This window comes from Sciurus carolinensis, chromosome 6 (genome assembly GCF_902686445.1).
Source record: "Sciurus carolinensis chromosome 6, mSciCar1.2, whole genome shotgun sequence".
Classification (NCBI taxonomy): Eukaryota; Metazoa; Chordata; class Mammalia; order Rodentia; family Sciuridae; genus Sciurus; species Sciurus carolinensis.
This window is the reverse complement of record NC_062218.1, coordinates 32228924-32244990: the sequence shown is the minus strand read 5'-3', so window position 1 is coordinate 32244990 and position 16067 is coordinate 32228924. Positions and strand designations below refer to the sequence as shown.

At 35.8% G+C, this 16067-nt stretch overlaps 1 protein-coding gene and 1 pseudogene across 1 annotated transcript in view; both read right to left on the bottom strand.

The window, feature by feature from the left end:
* The window catches only part of Wdr70 (WD repeat domain 70), a 329962-nt gene that overhangs the window by 204250 nt on the left and 109645 nt on the right, over positions 1-16067 (bottom strand). The window lies entirely within an intron of this gene.
* On the bottom strand, positions 14554-16018 carry LOC124987130 (UPF0729 protein C18orf32-like; annotated as a pseudogene).

The window sequence follows — 16067 nt, the reverse complement described above, 5'->3', positions numbered from 1 at the left end:
AAACAATGGTGCCAATGGACTTTCTCAACAGAAAGTCACCACCCAACCTTCAATACATAAAAAAAAATTATCTGTGCAGTGTAATAAGCAAAGCACAACCATAAGGCATTCTGTAATGGCAACAGAGAATAGAATAATACAACAACTAAGGAACCTAATTTTTAATTTTATTTAAATTTACATAGCTACATGCGGCCATGCCTGGTACACTGAACAGTGCATCTGTAGACAATATAAAATAAAGTAGTTTCACCAACAGAAGATACTTACTGGTCACATATTCATATATGAACATAGGAAAGCTATGCCCAATTCATTCTACTGTCTTTCCTATTCTCATCCCTCCAACTTCCCTATGTTCATATATGAATACACAACCAGTGTAACTTCAACATCATGTACAATCACAAGAACGAAATCCTAATTAGAATAAGTTATACTCTATATATGTATATGTCAAAATATACTCTATTGTCAAGCACATCTAAAAAGAACAAATTTTTTAAAATCCTTACTACCTCAATATATAGATGAAAAAATGAAATCTTAAGTAAAGTAAAATATTCTCAAAAACAAAAAAAAATGAAATTCATAAAAATTCATGTAGGTAATGATGCTACCTACTAGTGTTCTTTCTTTCTTTCTCTTTCACTCTCTTATCTACCCCCCCCATCTCTCTCTCTCTCTCTCTCTCTCTCTCTCTCTCTCTCTCTCTCTCTCTCTCATATCCCTCTCCCTCCCACCATAGTGATAGGGCCAAGTGACCATGGATTGAAAACTCTGATACCATGAGCCAACATAAACCTTTCCTCATTTTAAGTTGACTTTCCTGTCACAGCAACAGAATGCTAACACAGATATTTAACACAAAAAGACATAAAGAATTCTGGTGGAGAACAACAGAAAGATCAAGCCCATAATATACAATTTTCCCACCAAAAATACAGGAATATTTTTGAAAGCTGTCTTCATAACTTCATAAATGTTGGCCTTAGCAAAAATTAAAAATCAGGTGCTAGGCACAGTGGCACATGCCTGTAACCCCAGTGGTTCAGGAAGCTGAGGCAAGAGAATTACAAATTCAAAGCCAGCCTCAGCAACTTAGTGAAACCCTAAGCAACTTAGCAAGACACTGTCTCTAAATAAACTATAAAAAATGGATGGAGATGTGGCTCAGTGATTAAACACTACCACTGGGTGTTTAAAAAAATAAAGTAAAAGTCAGTTTCTTTGTTTAAACTAATAGACCAATCTCAAAATAAGAATGATTATAACAAAATTTGAGGCTAATTTAGTTCCATTTATTTTTTAAGTTCTTAACTCCTAAGCTGAGAGATCAATGGATTTAAAAAAAAAAAAAAACTATTAACTCATAACACTTTTTTTTGTCTTTTCAAGTCTTGCTTATTTTTTTATTTTTTATTATTATAAACAAATGGGATACATGTTTTTCTGTGTGTACATGGAGTAAGCATACCATTTGTGTAATCATAAATTTGCATAGGGTAATGTTGTTTGATTCATTCTGTTATTTTTTCCCTTCCCCCCCACCCCTCCCATCCCTCTTTTCCCACTATACAGTCCTTCCTTCCTCCATTCTTGCCCCACTCCTTAACCCTAACCCTAACCCTAAAACTAACCCCTCCCACCCCCCATTATGTGTCATCATCTGCTTATCAGAGAGATCATTCAACCTTTGTTTTTTTGAGATTGGCTTATCTCACTTAGCATGATATTCTCCAATTTCATCCATTTGCCTATAAATGCCATAATTTTATCATTCTTTATGGCGGAGTAATATTCCATTGTATATATATACCACAGTTTCTTTATCCATTCATCAATTGAAGGACATCTAGGTTGGTTCCACAATCTGGCTATTGTGAACTGAGCAGCTATGAACATTGATGTGGCTGTATCTCTGTAGTATGCTGATTTTAAGTCCTTTGGGTATAGGCCAAGGAGTGGGATAGCTAGGTCAAATGGTGGTTCCATTCCAAGTTTTCTAAGGAGTCTCCACACTGCTTTCCAGAGTGGCTGCACTAATTTGCAGCCCCACCAGCAATGTATGAGTGTACCTTTTTCCCCTCATCCTCTCCAACACCTTTTGTTGCTTGTATTCTTGATAATCGCCATTCTAATTGGGGTGAGATGGAATCTTAGGGTAGTTTTGATTTGCATTTCTCTTATTACTAGAGATGTGGAACATTTTTTCATATATCTGTTGATTGCTTGTACATCTTCTTCTGTGAAGTGTCTGTTCATTTCCTTAGCCCATTTGTCAATTGGGTTATTTGTATTCTTGGTGTAGAGTTTTTTGAGTTCTTTATAGGTTCTGGAGATTAGTGCTCTATCTGAAGTATGATTGGCAAAGATTTTCTCCCACTCTGTAGGCTCTTTCTTTGCATTGCTGAGAGTTTCCTTTGCTGAGAGAAAGCTTTTTAGTTTGAATGTATCCGAGTTATTGATTCTTGCTTTTATTTCTTGTGCTATGGGAGTCCTGTTGAGGAAGTCTGGTCCTAAGCCGACATGTTGAAGATCTGGACCTACTTTTTCTTCTATAATCTGCAGGGTCTCTGGTCTGATTCCGAGGTCCTTAATCCATTTTGAGTTTAGTTTCGTGCACAGTGAGAGATATGGGTTTAGTTTCATTCTGTTGCATATGGATTTCCAGTTTTCCCAGCACCATTTGTTGAAGAGGCTATCTTTTCTCCATTGCATACTTTTGGCCCCTTTGTCTAGTATGAGAAAATTGTATTTATTTGGGTTTGTGCCTGTGTCCTCTATTCTGTACCATTGATCTACCTGTCTATTTTGGTGCCAATACCATGCCGTTTTTGTTACTATTGTTTTATAGTATAGTTGAAGTTCTGGTATTGTGATACCCCCTGCTTCGTTCTTTCTACTGAGGATTGCTTTAGCTAATCTGGGTTTCCTATTCTTCCAGATGAATTTCATGATTGTGTGTTCTATTTCTGTAAGGTACGTCATTGGGATTTTAATTGGCAGTGCATTGAATCTGTATAGAACTTTTGGTAGTATGGCCATTTTGACAATATTAATTCTGCCTATCCAAGAACAGGGAAATCTTTCCATCTTCTAAGGTTTTCTTGAATTTCTTTCTTTAGTGTTCTGTAGTTCTCATTGTAGAGGTCTTTCACCTCTTTTGGAGATTGATTCCCAAGTTTTTTTTTTTTTTTCGAAGTTACTGTGAATGGGGTAGTTTTCCTAATTTTTCTTTCCAAAGATTCATCGCTTATATATAAAAATGCATTAGATTTATAAGCATTGATCTTATATCCCACTACTTTACTGAATTCACTTATGAGTTCTAAAAGTTTTCTGGTGGAATTTCCTGGTTCCTTTAAGTATATAATCATATCATCAGCAAATAGGGATAGTTTGAGTTCTTCTTTTCCTATTCATATCCCTTTAATTTCTTTGGTTTGTCTAATTGCTCTGGCTAGAGTTTCAAGGACGATATTGAATAGAAGTGGTGAAAGGGGGCATCCCTGCCTTGTTCCAGTTTTTAGGGGGAATGCTTTCAGTTTTACACCATTTAGAATGATATTAGCCATGGGCTTAGCATAGATAGCCTTTACAATGAACTCATAACACTTTTTTCTTCTAGGAACAGAACATACAGAAAAAACTAAAATTCATGTCTATCTGATCACACCTCAATAAAATTATTTTTCCTGGCTGATTCTGAAATTCAAATCAGATACTAATCAATGAAACTGGTTTTCTGCACAGCCACCACTAGTTATAAACTACTATTCCAAATTTATACCTACCACTTCTCTTGAAATATTGAAAATATAGCTAGTAGCTTGTGACTGGGGTTGTGGCTCAGTGGTAGAGCACTTGCCTAGTATGTGTGAGGCACTGGGTTCAATCCTGAGCACCACATAAAAATAAATAAACAAAATAAAGGTATGTATCCTTCTACAACAAAAAATATTTCTTAAAAAAGCCATTCTTAATATATAGAATACTGGTTTCAATGACAAAGACAATTCAAAGAAAAATCTGAGTGGGCTCCAAGATTAGAATGTGTGACAATAAAAGGCATTTCATTATAAGGACTAAGATCAGCATGTCAAGGCACACGAGAAACTAAAGCTCCAAACCAGACACCCAAGAGAAAGGAACCTAGAAAAGCAAGGGTGGAGCCACTGCCCAGGATCTCCAAAAGGAAAAGCACCTCTGACCTCATGGCATCCTTTCTAAAATACTGGGAAAGAATAAGTTCCTTAGCAAAATTCTACTAAGATCACAAATTTAAATGTACCTTCTTAGGAGGTAACTTATTGGCCTTAAATTTGTCCATAAGTGAGAAAATTATATGTTTGACCAAATTTGCCAATTATCCATCTATTGTCTCTCAGATCCAAATTCACCCATCACTACATGCTCTGACAAAATGGATTTGAATATTTCACTTTGCCAGTTGACATGATGCTAATTTTGTCAGTAGAAGGTACTGGAAAGAAACTGTAGAAGGGAGTTTCCTTCCAGAGTCTAGCGTGCTCCTCTTGGCAGGCTTCTGTATTACATATGGCCTTTCTGGTGTTCAGCTCCAGCAACGTGTGCAGTTTTCTGGACCATCAGGCTCCTGAAGTGCACAGTAGTCACCAAGACCTAGTAGCTTCCCCAGTACCTCGCTCAGGCAGTGCTACAGCAGAATCTGGTGAGACAGATTGCTGGCAAATTCTGCCATCACAGCACAATAGCCACGTCCCTATGTTCTGTGAGCCACATCATGTCCTCCCAGAAAAGATCTAGATCTCAATCCCAGAGGCTCTTCCTTTAATGCTATATCTCTACCCCAGGGGTATACACATATTCTTTTATCTGGTATATCCATATTCTATAGAGTTCTCTTTACTTTTTACCAGCTAATCCTCGTTACTCTAAGCCTCTGTTATGGTAATTCTTTATATTAAACTTTTCCTATTCAAATTACATGTGATTCATCTTAATCTTTATCCTAATCAACGTATCAAATATCAGTCAATCAATCAGGGAACTGAGAAAATGAGAACCTATTTGAGTCTGCTTTGATTTTGATTTCTTTTTATATATACACAAACACAGAAGATCTTTGATATCAAACAGGTCTTTAAGAATGGAACAACTTGCTTAGTTCACAGGACATATCTTTATGAATGGCACTGCTATTTGGGAAAAGTATTCATTCCTTCACCAATAAGAGACTGAGTGCTATAAATGATCACTATTTTTTCTGGTGGTTAAATTTTTTTAGCGGCAAATGAAAATCTAAAAAATAGGAAAATTTAAGAAGAAGGAACAGAAAACAGTCAGTGGTTCCATTTCTAATTGCTCTACCAAATTGTTCTATTTACATTTGAAGGGAAACAATCAGCAATCCCACACTAATATTCACTTTGCTTTTTAACTCTTTAGGAAAACTCTTAATGGTTTCCCTTTCTCTCAGTCCTTGGGTCCTTCATGTGCTCTCTAGTCCACTTTGCCAACATTAAAATGAAATGGAAACATTCAGCATCAAGCTTACCATTCCTGTCCCACTTCTCTCTTAACTCTGCTTAAGAGAGTTAAGAGGACACAGAGTTAAAAGGACAGGATTAAGAGTCATTAGGCACAGTACTAAGGAGAATTAAAGGGCTTGTTCAAGGGGTACAACATCTGCTCCTCAAATTCCTGCCTAAACAACTAAGATTCGGATCAAAGAGAAGAGAGGGAAAGCCAATCTGACAGTAAACTGGAGTCATGAGGAAGTGAATGTTCTCTCAGAGAGTAACTCTGACACCAGAGAAAGGCTTAGTGACATTACACAATTCCTTTCTGTGAAGTTACTCATGGGGAAAGGGGGAGTATATGAGTGTAAGTAGAGGGGTGTGGGAAGGTGAAGACTGAGGATGCTTTTAAGTAGTTTTTGCTCAGCTAGCAAAACAAGCTGGGACATGCAAGACAGATAAACACAGCTGTCTGGGGTTGTCACTTGGGGCTCAGGAGCCAAGGTGTCCTGCCGTAATGAAAAGTGCACCGGAATGTGAGTCAGAAGTCCAGGGATCCAAGTTCTCTGCTAACCATCTATGTGATGATAAGCAAGTCCTTCAACTTAACTAGACTCGGTCTCCCTGTTTTACAGAAAATCAGTAGATGAGACTAAATGGCAGCATTACACCAGAGTGTTCTTGAGTCGCAGAGTTCATGCTTGGTTATATAACTTTGCTGAATCCTGGTTTACTCCACTGAAAAAATGGAATAATAATTCTTAATTTATAGAACTGGGACAAGGATTAAAATATATGTTAAAAAGGCACCTAACACAGTCCTTAAAATAAGTAGTTACTATTGCTACTTCCATTAAAGGCAGGAAGCCTAAATTATTCAGTATTGACATCATTTTTGCCAAATATTTTTGCTCGGCAATAATTGAATTCACGGATAAAGAACCCGCAGAAATTGGAGAGTTAACTGTATTTGATCAAACAGCCTGTTCCTTTCCAGGTGAGTGTGTGAGGGTGGGCGTGTGTGTGTACACAATACATGTATACCAAGCCACACACACACACACACACACACACACACACACACTCAGCATTTCAGTACTAGGAGAAAGAGAGAAAGAGGGAGGGAGAAAGAGACAACCCGGTACCAAGAACAGGCCAAGAATATAAGAAAATCAGAAAATACTAATTTATTCCAGTCTGAAATAAATCTTCAACATTGTAGATCTTAAATTTGAAAAGATTTCCAATGCAAAACTAATTTAAAACATATCACCTATTGGTTTAACTGACTAAAGATTAGTAAGCTAGGAGCAACCTTAAAAAATCATGTCAAATAAAATAACAAAATTAAGCCACATAAAGTTTTTATTCAGGACTATGTGCAATTTTCCTAAAAGTCCACAGTATTTCCTTTACTTTAAAATGGACTATAAATGTGATAAAAGGGCTGGGGATATAGCTCAATTGGTAGAGTGCTTGCCTAGCATGCACAAGGCCCTGGGTTCAATCCCAGCACCACCCAAAAAAAAATTGTGATAAAAATTTATCAATCACTCAATCAGATTAATAGTTCTATTACTTTACATGATTTCATAGTCAAGTTTCATACTAAAAATAAGCTAATTCCCAGAAACAAGGGACCTAAGTAATAAATAACAGATTTTCAAGTCTCCTGAGGGTTAAAGAAGTATTATCAAAAACAGTCGACTAAGGCTGGGATTATGCTCAGTGGCAGAGTACTTGGTTGGCTTTGTAGGAGGCACTGGGTTCAATTCTCAGTACCACATACAAATAAATAAAGGTTCATCAACAACTAATGAAAAAAATTTAAAAAGAAAAACAGTCAACTAATGAGGATGGCTAATTAACAATTAAGTCTTTTTTTCTAATCATTTCAATAGTTTCCTTCATGACAATATTGATACTTGGAATAATCCCTAAGTCTTCTAGCAGCAGAACAATAGGGGCCTCAGCATTTAACAGTGAATAGTAAGTACCAGTGGAGCAAATACAAGGAGGACCCTACTTCAGAGAGTCTCTCTGAAAAAGAGCTATTTAGGTGAAGTCCTAATCATGAGAAGGAGCTAACCATGTTTGTGAGAAGAGGAGCAGGTAGAAGGTGGAATGGAAGAGTACTGTAAGCAAAACACAATGTGCTCTATAAAAATGCTACAGTCATTTGTTCTAGAGCTTATGAAAACAAGGGAGAAGAAACAGAGATTCAGATCAGAAAAGATTTTACAAAACATGCCAAGGCATTTGGATTTTATTCAAAGTGCATCAAGAAGACATTAAATGAATTAGGCATGAATAGTAGGGAAAACCCACAAAGAGACTGCTGTAGTATTCTAAGTTAGATATAAGCAAGGAAGGCTTGAGGAGCATCCTGAAGGAGAGGTTTTAAAAAGATTAGAGAGGTGGGAAGAGTGTACCTGCATGGAGTACAGGTCTGAATAGAGAAGGACTAAGCAATGGAGGATGAGGAGAGTGGGAACACTGAACTGACTGTAATGAAACCCTCATGTGAGGAAGTAATAAGTATAGTCAGAAAGATGAAAACGTTCATAAAGATCTTTCAAAGATCAGAAGAATATAAACCTAAGACTTTAGAAATTAAAAACTTATAAAATGTCACCCAAAATATTTTATCAATATAAGGTTGCTTCTGCAGAGGGTACAAAAAGAATATGAGTAAGAGGTCCTTGAGAACTTAAAAACAGGAAATATAATCGATTTCTATGGAAAAATTGCTGTGTGTGGAAAATATCAAACCTTCCCTATTCCAAATGTAAATAACACAAAACCTACAAATATAAAAATGGGTAAAATAAAAGGACTATTGAAGGTAGAAACTATCCTGAAATTTGTTTGAAAAAACCAGACTGATTAGAAAAACACCTCAACACTTCCCGAAAGAGTCCAACAGAGCCTTCTGTGAAATTATCCCAGAAACCATGAATTCTTAAGGAAGCACATTCTCAAAGCAACAGGCTGTCCTTATGGAAACAGTTATTCCAACAAACATTAGGCAGGTGGCAGCTAAGAAAGATGTTCACGGAGGATATGAGGGTTGATAAAACAAAATTGTACCATCTAGCCAGGAACAGCTTCCACAAAAAGCAAGCATCTGTCATATTGAAAAGAGACTCCCCTATGCGTATTACTCCCAGGTCCAGCCCCATTCCCCTGACAACAAGCTAGGAAAGTAAAGAGATGTAACAAGAATCTATTTAGTCCCCTTCTTACCAAGCAGGGAGAATAAGTATGATGATTAAAATAATAAAGGGTTGTGAAGAAGATTCTAGTGTAGAGATCAGCAAATTTTCTGTACAGAGCCAGATAATCAATATTTTAAGCTTTGAAGACCACCTATGATCTCTGCCATACATTCCTTGTTTTGGTTTTTTTTTTTTTTTTTAGGTTTTTATTTTTCACGACCTTTGGAAATTGTCAAAACCATTCTTAATTCAAAGGTCATACAAAAGTTGGCCATGCACAAGAGCTAGCAATCTGGCTATAGTTTGCCAATCAATGTTCTAGAACATAAAAGACAATATAATTGTGAAGCTTTTTAAAAGGACAAAGACATTTCTGACTGTCTTTATTTTGTGCTAAAAATAAAATTGCAAAAGACATACCTGTGGCTATTATACACAAGGCTATGACAGATAAACTTGTTTCTTGGTCATTTCCACATAGGTGAGTATATCTCTAAGAGAAGTTTCTAAAAGTGGGTTACTGGGTCAAAGCATACACAGGTGTTCATAATTTGAAAGAGAATGACAGATTGTCCCCTTAAGATGACAGCAATTCACACTCCCACTGGCAGTGGGATGCCTGAAAATCCTTGTGCTATGATTTGATTATCCCCACCAAAACTCATGTTGAAATTTAAATCCCCATTGTGAGCTATTAAGTGATGGGACATTTTAGGGGTGATTAGAACTCTCATGAATGGATTCATTCATTCATGGAACAATGGATAAATGAGTTATCTTGAAAGTGGGTCTGCTACAAAAGTCAAATTGGCTCTGTCTCTTATATATGCACCCCTCTCCCCCTGTGATGCCCTATACCACCCTGAGACTCTGAAAAGTCCCTACCAGTCCCATATGATACATTTCTATACTCAGGACAAAGCCTCTCAAACTTTCCCCAATAATCAAAAAACATAAGTTATATATTACAGAAATGAGATTTTTCTGAAAACTGCTTTTCTTCCCATTTAACAAGCATCTGTGGAAATTTTTCTATCTAAAACTCTTTCAAGAGAACATGGTTTATACTTATATAAACAGAAAACAGACAAGAACAGAAAATAATATTTAAAAGTACACTAATACACTTCTTCAAAAGACACAATTATTAAGAAAATGGAAAGCAAGTCACAGGCTGGAATATTTGCAATACATATATCTTACAAAGAACTCTAACAAGCAACCCAAGAAAAGTAACCCAAATTTTAAAATGGGCCAAAGTATAGGGCTGTTGCTGTAGCTCAGTGGTAAAGCACCCACCAAGCACATGCAAGACCCTGGGTTCAATTCCAAGTACCACTTAAAAAAAAAAAATGGGGTCAAAGAATTCAAATGGACACTTGATCAGAGAACATATATATAAATACATAAGGACATAAAAAAGTGTTCATCATCACTAATCATCAGAGAAATTCAAATTAAAACTCGATGATATATCATTATATACCCAAAAGAATGACTAAAGTTTAAAATATTAATGACCTCAGTGTAGGTAAGGGTATACAGTAAATACAACTCTTATACATTGCTTCTAAGAAAGCAAAAACAATACAGCGCTCTGGAAAAATTAAGCAATTTCCTATAAAATTAATCTGCACATATCACACTAATTGCTTAGGTATTTACTCAAGAAATGAAAATATCTGTCCATAAAAAAAGCCTGTACAGAACTATACAACCTTCAGTCATAATTTCTAAAAACTGGAAATAAATCAAATGTCTATCAACAGGTAAGCAGATAAACTGTGTACACTCATACAAAGGAAATTCATACAGCACTAAAAGGGAACAAAATGACTGATGCAATCAACAACAAAATCAGATCTATGGTTGCCTGGGACTCAGGAGAAAGGATTAATTGCAAAGTAGCAGGAGGGAACTTTTGAGGATAACAGACATTTTCCTTGGTTGTGATGGTTGTAATATGACTGAATGCATTCATCAAAACTCATAGAATTGTATATTTAAAAAGAGCGGATCTTACTTTATGTAAATTATGTCTTAATAAATGTGACTCTTTAAAATTTCATTCTGGGGGCTGTGGTCATAGTTCAGTGGTAGACCACTTACCTAGCACATGTAAGGCCCTAGGTTCAAGCCTCAGTACCACATAAAAATAAAAGTAAATAAAAATAAAGGTATTCTGTCCATCTACAACTAAAAAAATATTTAAATAAAAATAAACATTTTTTTTTTTTAAGAAAAGTTCATTCTGGGTTGAGGATGCAGCTCATTAGTAGATTATCTGCTCAGCATGTACAAGGCCCTGGGTTCAATCCCAAGTACCAAAACAAAATGTATACACATGTATTACGTACATATACATATGCAAAATAAAAGTTTATTAAAAGTAGTAAGGAATTTAAGAGCTGGGGTTGTGGCTCAGTGGTAGTGTGCTTGCCTAGCATGCATGGGGACCTGGGTTCCATCCTTAGCACCACATAAAAATAAAGGTATTGTGTTCACCTACAATTAAAAAAAATTTTTTTTAAATAAGGAACTTAATTAAAAGAGTAGGAAATTAATAAAGTAGATTGGCTTAGAAATATTCACAAATTGTAGCAAAAAAAAAAAAAGTAAAGAGAACAGAGTCACAAGGGAAATGGAGAATGGATAACAGAGAGCCAAAACTAGATAGTCCAAACTTTAAAAAATAAAAAAAAAAAAGACAATTCTGATTGTCAGAGGTACAATCCAATGTTTTTTTGTTTATTTGTTTTTTGGTGTTTTTTTGTGGTGCTGGGGATCGAACCCAGGGCCTTGTGCTTGCAAGGCAAGCACTCTATCGACTAAGCTATCTCCCCAGCCCAATCCAATGTTTCAATACTAATAAAATCTCAGAAAAAGGAAAGATAAGTGATAACTTGAGAATTTAGACATTGGAACTCCCTCATATTAAATAAATGCTAAGCTATTAGTATTTTCTGAATGCTTTGGTGATAGGCACTGTGCCATGTACTTTATAAACATCATTTCATTTAATTATCATATCCAAAGAAAAGGATATTATTAATTTTATTTTATAGACAAGGAAACCAAGGATTAAAGTGATTAAATAAATAACTTGCTAAAGCCATATGGCAAATGAATTGGCCAAGAAAGAATTCAGATTCAGATTTATGACTCAGAATCCATGTTCCTATGTGAATAGAGAGCCTATAGTGTGTGTGAAAATCTTTGCCATCTGCACCTTAGATAAAGCACTAATCTCCAGAATATATAAAGAACTCGAAAAACTTAACACCAAAAATATGAATAAGTAACAATGAATAAAGGGGCGAGGAACTGAACAGATACTTCACAGAAGAAGAAATATAATTGGTCAACAAATACATGAAAAACAATGTTCAACATCTCTACCAATTAGAGAAATGCAAATTAAAACTACACTGAAAAAGGAAAAAAAAGCTATATTGAGATTTCATCTCACTCTAGTCAGAATGGCAATAATCAAGAATACAAGTAAAAATAAATGTTGGTGAGGACATGGGAAAAAAGGAACACTCATACATTGCTGATGGGACTGTAAACTGGTACAACCACTCTGGAAAGCAGTATGGAGATTCCTCAGAAAACTTTGAATGGAACCACCATTTAACACAGTTATCCCAACTCATCAGCATATACCCAAAGGACATAAAATCAACATACTACAGTGATGTGGACACATCAATGTCTATGACAGCCCAATTAACAAGAGTTAAGTTATGGAACCAACTTAGGTGCCCTTCAATAGATGAATAGATAAAGAAAATGTCACACATACGCACAATGGAATATTACTTAGCCATAAAGAAGAATGAAATGATGGCATTTGCTGGTAAATGAATGGAACTGGAAACTATCATGCTAAATGAAATAAGCCAATCCCAAAAAACCAAAGGCTGAATATTCTCTCTAATATGCAGATGCTAACTCACAATAAGTGGGGTGGGGAAGGAAGAACAGAAGTTCACTGGATTAGACAAAGGGGAATGAAGGGAAGGGAGAAGGGAGAAGAGATGGGAATAGGAAAGACAGTAGAATGAATCAGACATAACTTTTCTGTGTTCACATATGAATACACAACCAGTGTAACTCCATATCACGTACAACCACAAAAATGGGAAGTTACACTCCATGTATGTTTGATATGTCAACATACATTCTATCATCATGTATGTCTAAAAAGAACAAATAATTTTTTAAAAATTCATGTTCTTAGCTATTATGTACATTTGACTCTATAGTAACATTTAATTGAACTAAATTTAACATAAACCAATGTGCTATGGAAAAGAAAGGGGGGGGATACTTCAATGGCAATCTGGGAGAGAATAAAATTTCACCCCTTTACAGTAAGGCTAACCCAGAAGACAGTGTATCATGGCTGAGGCACTGACTCATCATTCTGATGTCTAGTAATTGAAAATAGTTAATTTCTGAATGTAGGACTGACTTAGAAAGGCAAAATAATAGGTAAAGGTGTTTAGGTTTTTTTTTCCTTTGAAGTCTTGAACTGTTTAATCAAGAAACTGATATATACATGCCAAGAAATGCAAACGTCATTTAAATAGTGGAATCTACTCAATGGCAATTTTAATATAAAATTAATGAAAAAACATAAGACACAATAAAATTCATCACCAATTTTCCTGAGAATACATGCCCTATCTTTGTTTTTTAAAAACTAAACAGATGAGTCTTAAGCTGATAGCTTAATGCATCACCAACAGTGCAATCAAAAGCCTTCTGTTGTTTATGACAGTCAGGGTGTCCCAGGTTTATAATCTCAACTACTGGGGAGGATTAGGCAGGAGGATTCAAAGCTAAAAGTCATATTGAATAATTTAGTGAAACCCTGTCTCAAAATAAAAAATACCAGGTGTTGTGACTCAGACCTTTAATCCCAGCAACTTCTGAGAATGAGGCAGGAGAATCACATGTTCGAGGCCAGTCTCAGCAATTTAGAAAGATCCCGTCTCAAAATAAAAAATGAAAATGACTAGAGATGTAGCTCAGTGGTAAAGCACCCTTGAGCTCAATCCTTAGTACAAAAAAAATTTTTTAAAGTTTTTTCAAAGCACATTCTGTTCTTTTTTTGCCCCAAACTAGTAGGGTTTAAGCCAAAGATTTTAGATCTTCCCCCTCCCCCCCAAAAAAAAGAAAATTTAATGCTTCCTCTGTTCTCTAAGAGAAGGTTCATAGTGCTGAATTAGCCTTTTTGTACACAACTAAAAATTTTTGAAGAAAAACAGGAAGTCATTAAACAATTATATATAATAGAATCTTTCCTGTAAATTTTGTACTATATGGCAGCCACTGTTCTAGATGTTGGGATACAAGTAAACAAAGACAAAAATACATCATCTCTGCCAGGTGTGGTGGTGCTGAACCGTTTATAGTCCCAGCTGTTCAGTAGCCTGAGGCAGAGGTATCATTTGAGTTCAGAAGTTGTAGGCCAGCTTGAACCCAGTCTCAAAGGAAGGAAGGAAGGAAGGGAGGAAGGGAGGGAGGGAGGGAGGGAGAAAGTGGGGGGGAGGGGGGGAGAAAGAGAGAGAGAGAGAGAGTAAAGGAAGGGAAGGGGGGAAAGAAGAAAAGGAAATAAACCATTTCTGAGAGTTATATGTGCTGTTCTATAAAGAAATAAATCAGGGTAAGAGTCAGATGGCAGTGGAGATAAGAGAGTAATTGTTTCTGATAGGCTAGATAGGAATGGAACTAAGACATGACCCAAGAGAAGGTAGTGCTGGTTCTTAGTCAATAAAATAAAATTCTCCAATTATATAACTTGATGACAGTTATAGAGGGCAGCAATTACTAAGAAATTAAGTAAAAAGCTTTCTTAAGCTTTTTACAATAAAAAAAATTTAAAAAAAGAAAAAATATATTCAGGTAAATAGTGTATACCTATTAACGCTTTCTACTGAATAATATGGATAACAACTCCACAATGACCTCTGTGCAGACTATGCCAACAATTCCTCTCCAGTTACTAAACCATAAGAAAGCCCTTTTATTTCCTAAGACTATCCTGGAAACCCACTCATTTTTTTTTTGTTTGTTTTTTGTTGTTTTTTTTTTTTTTAAATTGAATGTTTAATGCATTTGTAGGAATGGAAGGAATGCAAAAGCATTATAATTTTATAACACATTAGACATGTACGTAAAAGATGTTTCATTTTTCAAAGAAGTTTCCTCTATATCCTTCTTCTCCATTTTCCTCAGAGCAATAAACAGTAGTTACTTACTCTCACAGAAAAACTGCTCCATTGTGTTGGACAGTATTTTACCTTTATGTTTCACATCATTATCATCTGTATTATTTCACAGTAAAACTTACTCCATTCAAATTAAAAGGACCCGTAGAATTAGAGCAAACAGCAGTCAAATTCATGAGGATGAATGCTAGAGGCCTGAGTACTGAGTATTTACTGGCATAAACCTATTTATTCATATTATTAAATCAGCAATAATAGAAATAAAAGCTACTATAATGAAAATGGAAACCAGGAATGAGGTCATTAAATACAACTAAGTACATTTTAAATATAAATACCATGTATTTTCTGTTAAGTATCAGATAAATAAACTCTCTATCCAAAATTCTAGTTTCAGAGAAAAAGGTCAGAGACAATTACAAAGAAGGTGCTTCGTGTTATCAGGTCCATTTTAAAAACAACTGAGATCCTTTGGGAAAATTGCGTTAGTCTTTTTTTTTTTTTTTTTTTTTTTTTTTTTCATAAATTCCTGTTGGTCCTTTTGTTGGTGATCCATTTCTGTCAGCATCCTTAAAGTCTACTCTGCCTTTGTTTTTATCATTGGATTCTTGTACAGCTTTTCTAGGCCATATGCGACTAACAAAAGGGGAAATCATAGGGCTCCAGGAATTTTTTGTAGATCCAGAGAAGAACAGGAATGAAGATACAAGGAATGCACACCATTGTCCCAGGCTCAAGCCCCTAAACGTGAGGCCAGGCGGAGTGTATTGGGAGCGCAGGCCGCCACAAGGCGCCGGGCAGGGCGGGGAGGCGAGCCACGCACGGGCTGAGGATCCTGAGCGCCGCCGGGAGGAGCCTCCCCACTCAGTTTTAAACTGACAGCATGTTATCTTCCAACTGTTTCTTTCCTCTTGGTGATATCCAAGATTAACTGTAAACAAATAAAAGCTTGGTGCTAAATAGAGTAGTTAGATAAATTTAACTTGCTTCCCAAGTAGATCTCAATCAACAATGGGTAGTGATATCTGTGGGGAAAATGCCACATGTGGCCATATGGTTACTTACTCTGTAACAGTTGCGAAGTTTATTAATTTCAAAAAACAAAAATT